General features: G+C 40.8%; 6 non-coding genes across 6 annotated transcripts; 5 read left to right on the plus strand and 1 right to left on the minus strand.

Moving 5' to 3' along the window:
- The first annotated feature begins 349 nt into the window (after positions 1-349).
- Positions 350-421, plus strand: trnap-ugg (transfer RNA proline (anticodon UGG)). Its single transcript has one exon. It is a non-coding gene; the product is annotated as a tRNA-Pro (tRNA).
- Positions 422-1,184: 763 nt separating this feature from the next.
- trnal-uag (transfer RNA leucine (anticodon UAG)) lies at positions 1,185-1,266 on the minus strand. The gene has a single exon. It is a non-coding gene; the product is annotated as a tRNA-Leu (tRNA).
- Positions 1,267-5,442: 4,176 nt separating this feature from the next.
- trnap-ugg (transfer RNA proline (anticodon UGG)) lies at positions 5,443-5,514 on the plus strand. Its single transcript has one exon. It is a non-coding gene; the product is annotated as a tRNA-Pro (tRNA).
- A 948-nt stretch (positions 5,515-6,462) lies between these two features.
- Positions 6,463-6,534, plus strand: trnap-cgg (transfer RNA proline (anticodon CGG)). The gene has a single exon. It is a non-coding gene; the product is annotated as a tRNA-Pro (tRNA).
- Positions 6,535-7,493: 959 nt separating this feature from the next.
- Positions 7,494-7,565, plus strand: trnap-cgg (transfer RNA proline (anticodon CGG)). The gene has a single exon. It is a non-coding gene; the product is annotated as a tRNA-Pro (tRNA).
- Positions 7,566-8,142: 577 nt separating this feature from the next.
- On the plus strand, positions 8,143-8,214 carry trnap-ugg (transfer RNA proline (anticodon UGG)). Its single transcript has one exon. It is a non-coding gene; the product is annotated as a tRNA-Pro (tRNA).
- The last annotated feature ends 737 nt before the right edge of the window (positions 8,215-8,951 follow it).

Here is an 8,951-nt window from a genome sequence, read left to right on the forward strand (position 1 = left end):
ATCCAGTGCCTTAGCTCGCTCAGCCAAACTTCCAGGAATATAGAACATAATTGATGGCCTTTTAAAATGACGCTTCAATGCAAAGAGTTGATTGCCCTTGGAAGGATTTGAATCAAAGCCTCCTTGAACTGGAGGCTAACACCAGCACTTTGGACATCTCGGCAACACTATATCACAGGACATCTGTAAATATTTTTGCATCACAAAACATAGCTTTAATGCAGTCCGAATGAACAATTAATGCTTTAAGTTATTGGCAATAAGTTTGAACTGTACAATTGTTCCTAAACGCTTGCGGTGCTTATCATTTGACCAATATTAAAATTGACATGGACTTTATTGTATAAACGGCTCGTTGGTCTAGGGGTATGATTCTCGCTTTGGGTGCGAGAGGTCCCGGGTTCAAATCCCGGATGAGCTTTGAGTTCCATGGTCGAAGATGTCTGAAGTCTTGCAGGATTGACACAAGCTATCTTGAAATTCTTCAGGATTCGCATTGAAGACTGTTAAACAAGGTGTTCCTGGAAGGCTAGGGAATACATTCTTCTTTGGTATTAGTTGCCATCAACCCGCAAACCTGCTTTCATTGGAAATATAATATGTTGGAATATATCTTGAGGCAAATACAACAGGGCAGGTCGATGCGGAAATGGAATAAGGAGTATATATTTTTCACACTTTAGATAAATTTGTATTCATCAGTTTGTAATATTGTAGGTTCCATGGTGTAATGGTTAGCACTCTGGACTTTGAATCCAGTGATCAGAGTTCAAATCTAGAGCCTAGTAGATCTAAAATTTTTCCCAAATCAACAGCATTTTCATTAGGCCTCTCCTCTCCGACATTTATCCTAGAGGCTACCAGATATTTAAACTCTGCAATGTTACACTATTCAAACGCTTCACAGGAGTCTTATTGAACACAACGTACATTCATACGCCTTGGAAGCTCATTAAGGTAAGTCACCCATTAAACTTTGACTACTGCTTATGATCGAGCATTGATTCTCATTTGCGTAAGACAGTCCCAACTGGGTAAATGAGAATGAAACATAAACAAACCAGACCTTGTGCAATTCTTCTTTTCTGAGGGGATTCTAATTATTTAAGCGACACATTGTCAGTCCACAGTATTTCCTTTGGAGAAAAGAGTTTCAAAATAGTCTGTAGACACTGGTCACTGACTGGCAGTGGTGAGATTTGAACCCACGCCTCCTAAGAGACTGGAGCCTAAATCCAGCACCTTAGACCCCTCGGCCACGCTACCACATATTGGGTACTTTATTAATGAAATTTCAAATTGATGCTTCAGTTCAAAGGGGTTGCCTGCACTTGCAAGGATCCAGCACCTTGGCCAACTCGACAACCCTTTATCACAGGACATCTGCAACTATTTTTGCATTTCAAAGTAAGACTTTAATGTAGTCTGAATGTAACCTGAAGAAACACCTGGAGAGAGTGCACGTAACCTTAAGCTAGTGGCTAAACGACCTCTTGCTAGCGGGCAGGTGGAAGATGACGGCGCGAGCAAATTAAAACAACAAAAGTTGGATTTCACCAGATCAGAGGTGAAGATGCTTGAGCCAGGAGAAGTGAGAAGGCTGGTGGCTGAGTATGTCGTGGAGGATGCGCTGCCTCTCTCTACAGTTGAGTCGCCGGCGTTTCAAAAACTTGTCAGCAAAATCCCTGTTCGACCAAGTGACAAGGTAAAAACAAATCTCTAATGATATAGTCCTATTGTTAAGATATAAACACATTTCCACAGATACTTAATTTAAGATGAGACTCTACAGGTGGTGTGAGAGGTGATTCAATGATTAAAAATGGTTTTAATTTGTTAAATCTGTTGTGTTTGCAGAGGTATTTTCATCATCTCAGAATACTTTTAAGTTAAGTAAAACATTAAATAATACATCTCCATGTTTTACAATGGGTGGTAATGAACAAAGCCCTCACTAAGAAAAAATATGGATAGAAATATATAAAGTTAAAAGTCACTAGAGATTTGTGTCTCAGTGTCTGAGGAAAAATCATTCACTGAAGACTACCTTTAAAACTATGCAATGTAAACGTAAATTCATATACTTGTAGTACATTAAAAGAATACAAGTGACAATATTAAAAAGCTTGATTTAAAAGAAATACAATCATAAATCATCAATCACAGTGAGACATTCTCTCCTACGAGTTGAGTCTGATTTTTATGATTGCACACACAAATGCTCTGTCTAATTAAATATGCACAAATTTGCATCCATGGTCAGAACATTATTTTGGATATTTTCTTTCCATTAGTCTGAAAGACTTATATTGACAGCAAAATTGCTTACAGTTCAAAATTAATTAGTGCATGAGTATTGAGTACACAATGTTTGTACTGTCTTACCTCCTTATGCACTGCATACCATGTGGATGATTAATACCTAGTTGTCCTCTTTATTTTTCAGCGTGTACTACCAGACAGAAAAATATTTGCTAAAGATTTAGACAAAGCCTATGAAGCGATGGAAAAGGAGCTCAAGAAAAAGATTGACGCCCAAGATTATGTGTCTGCAACAGCTGATATATGGAGCGCCAATAACAAAAGTTTCATGGGAGTGACTATTCACTGGATCGATGCAGGTACCTTAAAAAGACAGCAAGCAGCATTAGCTTGTAAAAGATTCAGGGGCAGACACACATACAATGCAGTTGCAACAGAGCTGGAGGACATCTTTTCCAGATATGGACTGAACAACAAAGTGACTGCATGTGTGACAGATAATGGGAGTAACTTTGTGAAGGCGTTCAAGGAGTTTCAACAAGCACAACCTGAGTCTGATGAAGAGCAGGAGGAAGGGGCTAGTGAGGTAACCTTTACAGACCTGCACAATGCGTTCACCACCGCCACTGATGATGATGGTCATAGCATTTGTGAACTGCCACCCCACCATAGATGTGCAGCCCATACACTAAATCTAATTGCAAACAATGAAGTTGACAAATGGCTGGCATCTAATCCAGACTCGAGGGCTGTGTATCGTAGTGCTACAGGAAAATGTGAAGCACTGTAGACGAAGGCCAGCCGCTCCACTGTTGCATCAGAGTACCTGGAAGAGGTCAGTGAAAAAAAGCTAATCGTTTCCACAGTAAATCGTTGGAACTCATTCTATGATGCCTACGCACATATCATTGAAATGCCCCTTGCCAACATCAATAAGCTTTGCACACAGCTTAACATGAAATGCATGAATGACAAGGAATACCAGTTTCTCAAAGAATACTGTTTGATCATGAAACCTTTCACCATAGCACTTGACATTTTGCAGGGTGAGGACACTTGTTTTTACGGTACACTTCTGCCAACTTTGGAAATTCTGATGGCCAAAACCCTCGCAGTTAAAAATGGCCTATCAAAGATGACTGGTGAACTGCCTGACATCATTGTGAAAGCAATCAAAAGCCGGGTTGCAACAACTCTTGACTCCAAGGATGCATTGCTGGCTGCTGTCTCACTGCCGAAGTTTAAGCTTCGCTGGGTAAGTGAGAAACCAAGAAAAGACTACATCAAGTTCCTGCTCACTACAGAGTGCAGCTCCTTGTCAGAGGAACCTCCAGCCCAGATGCCTGATCCTCAATTCCTCATCCAGCTGCTGCTGCTGCCGCCCCCAGTGAGGATGACTTTTTTTCTTTTGATGCACAGCTAGATGACTCAAATGCACCCATGTCCGTGGAAACAGAGGTAATAGATTATCTTAAATCTGCCCCTGTGATGGAAAGCCTGCACTACTTTCCAAGAGTTAAAAAAGTGGCACTCCGGTATAACGCTGCAACACCATCCAGTGCACCAGTCGAAAGGCTTTTCAGTGTAGGAGGACTTGTGCTCACCCCAAAGCGAAAGCGTTTTGGTGATGAACGCTTTCAGCGGCTTCTCCTGTTGCGCTATAACAAATACTTTAGTGGTATGGAGTAGTTCTGTAGAACCTTAGGCTAAGGTCAAGGCTAAATGCCTTCAGTAGTTGTGTTCATTATTATCAGCTTTTGTTTGGCTGTATATTTTCCTCAGTTGTACTGTATATTTAGCCCTAGTTTGGCTGTATATTTTCCTCAGTTGTACTGTATATTTAGCCCTTGTTTGGCTGCATATTTTGTCTATTAAGACTTTGTTGTTTGGTCCTAACCAAAACATTAATAGGCTCTAAGCATAAGTTCCTTGTCTCTGTGGGACTGAAATGTTGAATGTGTTTCATTATTTATGCTGTTCTCATGCTCTTTTTTATTACTGCTATTTCAGGGCAGGATATATGCTCAGGTTCTAAAATACTTAATTACAAAACATGCCCTGTCTGGTGGCTGTTAGACGTCATTCTTGAAGTGCACTTTTATTTTATTATTGAAATAGTATAAACCATTAACATTCTAGATTTCATGGAAATGCAACTTTTTTGTAAAATCTTTGTGTGGCTGCACTTTGTAACTCAGGAGCTAATAAATGAGGCATAGAAAAAGAGTTTGTGTCATGTCGTGTAAAGGTTTTGGTTGTTTAATTATTCGATATCATAACATTATTGTAATTCAGCTATTCATGGTACACACTACATGCAGATGCAATATAGACCTCATTAGACGTTAATGTTTGCCCCCCCCTCCGCCTTGTCCTGAATGTTTATTTTGGTGAAAGTAATAAGTAACTTATTACTCTACACAGAAGGTAATATTGTAAAGTAACTTATTACTTTCAAATACAAGTAACTAGTAATATTAAATATATTACATTTTGGAAGTAACTTGCCCAACACTGCTGATCACTGTTCATTATGCTCCTTGAACACAGATTATTGACTGGCAGTGGTAGGACACAAGCTAGCTATATTAGGAGCTTATTAAACACAACGTACATTCATACGAAGAAGCTCATTAAGGTAAGACCTTGTGCAATTCTTCAAAGAATATTGACGTTTTCTGATGGGATTCTAATTATTTAAGCGAGACATTGTCAGTCCACAGTATTTCCTTTGGAGAAAAGAGTTTCAAAATAGTCCTTGGACACAGGTCACTGACTGGCAGTGGTGAGATTTGAACCCACGCCTCCTAAGAGACTGGAGCCTAAAACGAGCACCTTAGACCCCTTGGCCACGCTACCACAAAATATGTGCTTTATTAATGAAATTTCAAAATGATGCTTCAGTTCAAAGGGGTTGCCTGCACTTGCAAGGATTTGAAGCAACGCCTCCTTGAACTGGAGCCTATATCCAGCACCTTGGCCAACTCGACAACACTTTATCACAGGACATCTGCAACTATTTTTGCATTTCAAAGTAAGACTTTAATGCAGTCTGAATGGAGAATGAATACTTTAAGTTGGTGGCAATAAGTTGGAATTATACAATTGTTCTTAAACGCTTGTGCCCATGCAAATCATTTGACCAACTTCATAAATCGAAATATGAATTAAGTTAATTGTGGCTCGTTGGTCTAGGTGTATGATTCTCGCATTGGGTGCGAGAGGTCCCGGGTTCAATTCCCGGAAGAGCCCACTAAGTTGGGCTCAATGTTGTCCACAATATTCAAGGTTTGACCCGACCTTTCTTGATATGCATCAGGTTTCCTATTGAAGTCCCTTAAACCAGGCAATATCCTTGGCAGGTAAGTCAATATTTTTGTCTTAAGTCTTAGTCACCATCAACCCGCAGACCTGCTTTCATTGGAAATAAAATGTAGTGGAATATATCATTAGGGAAATACAACAGGAAAGGTCAATGCTGAAATGCAATAAGTATTATGCACTTTTCCCACTTTGGACGATGTTGTATTCATTAATTGATTTTACAGCAGGTTGTGTGGTTTAACGATCAACATGAGGGGTTGGAACCCAGTGATCCAAATTCGAATCTCGCTGGAGCCTTGAAGAAGTTATATTCTTCCTAAAGAAACGGTACTCTGAGCATCCCGCGACAACATCGTCTCAGTGACTGATTTTGTAGAGTGTACAATATAATAACACTCTACAATGTTAAACGACTCAAACACTTCACAGGCATCCTACTGATCACTGTTCATTATGCTCCTTGAACACAGATTATTGACTGGCAGTGGTAGGAATTGAACCGATGCCCCCTAAGGGACTGGAGCCAAAATCCAGTGCCTTAGCACGCTCAGCCAAACTCCCAGGAATATAAAACATAATTGATGGCCTTTAAAATGACGCCTCAATGCAAAGAGTTGATTGCCCTTGCAAGGATTTGAATCAAAGCCTCCTTGAACTGGAGGCTAAGACCAGCACTTTGGACATCTCGGCAACACTATATCACAGGACATCTGTAACTATTTTTGCATTACAAAACAAGGCTTTAATGCAGTCCGAATGAACAATTAATGTTTTAAGTTATTGGCAATAACTTTGAACTGTACAATTGTTCCTAAACGCTTGCGCTGCTTATCATTTGAACAATATTAAAATTGACATGAACTTTATTGTTTTAATGGCTCGTTGGTCTAGGGGTATGATTCTCACTTCGGGTGAGAGAGGTCCCGGGTTCAAATCCCGGACGAGCCCTCAGTTCCATTGTAGTAGATGTCGGAAGTCTTGCAGGATTGACACAAGCTATATTGAAATGCTTCAGGATTCCCATTGAAGACTGTTAAACAAGGTGTTCCTGGAAGGCTAGAGAATATATTCTTCTTTGGTATTAGTTGCCATCAACCCGCCAACCTGCTTTCATTGGAAATAAAATATATTGGAATATATCTTGAGGCAATTACAAAAGGGCAGGTCGATGCTGAAATGCAATAAGGAGTATATATTTTTCACACTTTAGATAAATTTGTATTCATCAGGTTATTTTAATGTAGGTTCCATGGTGTAATGGTTAGCTCTCTGGACTTTGAATCCAGTGAGCCGAGTTTACATCTCGGTGGAGCCTTGTAGATCTAAAATACTTCCATAAATCCACAGCATATTCATTAGGCCTCTTCTCTCCGAGAGTTATCCTAGAGGCTACCAGATATTTAAACTCTGCAATGTTACACTAGTCAAACACTTCACAGGAGTCTTATTAAACACAACGTACATTCATACGCCTTAAGGTACGAACACACCAAACGTGTACGACGCGTATAAAATCGGCAATTTTTCCATAGGGAACCATTGGTTTACGCGCGTATGAGCTGCGTACACGCGTTACATGCGCTAAAGCAACATTTTACCCGCATTAGCGGCGTATGAGCTGCGTATATATACGCGCGTACATATAACTACGCTTTGATGGCCTTTTAAAATGACGCTTCAATGCAAAGAGTTGATTGCCCTTGCAAGGATTTGAATCAAAGCCTCCTTGAACTGGAGGCTAAGACCAGCACTTTGGACATCTCGGCAACACTATATCACAGGACATCTGTAACTATTTTTGCATTACAAAACAAGGCTTTAATGCAGTCCGAATGAGCAATTAATGTTTTAAGTTATTGGCAATAACTTTGAACTGTAGAATTGTTCCTAAACTTCATTGTTTTAGCGGCTCGTTGGTCTAGGGGTATGATTCTCGCTTCGGGTGCGAGAGGTCCCGGGTTCAAATCCCGGACGAGCCCTCACAGATCTGCTCAAAGTTGTCCACAGTATTGAAGGTTTGACCCGACCAATTCTTCAAAGAATGTTGTCGTTTTCTGATGGGATTCTAATTATTTAAGCGAGACATTGTCAGTCCACAGTATTTCCTTTGGAGAAAAGAGTTTCAAAATAGTCTTTGTACACAGGTCACTGACTGGCAGTGGTGAGATTTGACCCCACGCCTCCTAAGAGACTAGAGCCTAAATCCAGCACCTTAGACCCCTCGGCCACGCTACCACAAATTATGTGCTTTATTAATGAAATTTCAAAATGATGCTTCAGTTCAAAGGGGTTGCCTGCACTTGCAAGGATTTGAAGCAACGCCTCCTTGAACTGGAGCCTATATCCAGCACCTTGGCCAACACGACAACACTTTATCACAGGACATCTGCAACTATTTATGCATTTCAAAGTAAGACTTTAATACAGTCTGAATGGAGAATGCATACTTTAAGTTGGTGGCAATAAGTTGGAATTATACAATTGTTCTTAAACGCTTGTGCCCATGCAAATCATTTGACCAACTTCAGAAATCGAAATATCAATTAAATTAATTGTGGATCGTTGGTCTAGGGGTATGATTCTCGCTTTGGGTGTGAGAGGTCCCGGGTTCAATTCCCGGATGAGCCCTCAAAGTTGTGCTCAAAGTTGTCCACAGTATTGAAGGTTCGACCCGACTTTTCTTGATATGCTTCAGGTTTCCCACTGAAGTCCCTTAAACCAGGCAATATCCTTGGCAGGCATGTCAAAATTATTGACTTAAGTCTTAGTCACCATCAACCCGCATACCTGCATTCATTGGAAATAAAATGTAGTGGAATATATCATTAGGGAAATACAACAGGAAAGGTCATTGCTGAAATGCAATAAGTATTACGTACTTTTCCCACTTTTGACAATGTTGTATTCATTAATTGATTTTACAGCAGGTTGTACTTTATTGTTTTAACGGCTCGTTGGTCTAGGGCAACCCAGTCGCCATGAAAAAACGTCCACGGTGTACGTTTCCATGAACACTGGATACGTAGAATTTCAACGTAAAAAATAGCGTGTTATACCTACAGTATCCACGTGTGCCGCTGTCGAGGCGGGTTTCGGGGTTTGGGTTTCACGGCTTTCGCGGCAAATTGTGGACACGATTGTTTAGGGGGGGGGGGGACACACGATTGTAGGGGGGGGGGGGGACATGTTAGTTGAGGGGGGGGGGGGGGGACACGTTTGTTGGGGGGGGGGGAGACACGTTTGTAGGGGGGGGGCACGCTCGACAACGAGAGTTGGTTTTTATTGAACGCTCGACAACGAGAGTTGGTTTTTATTGAACGAGACTTCAACACGGAACAGCTGCACGAAACGATGGTCACGTCACT

Source organism: Gadus morhua, chromosome 22, assembly GCF_902167405.1.
Source record: "Gadus morhua chromosome 22, gadMor3.0, whole genome shotgun sequence".
Taxonomy (NCBI): Eukaryota; Metazoa; Chordata; class Actinopteri; order Gadiformes; family Gadidae; genus Gadus; species Gadus morhua.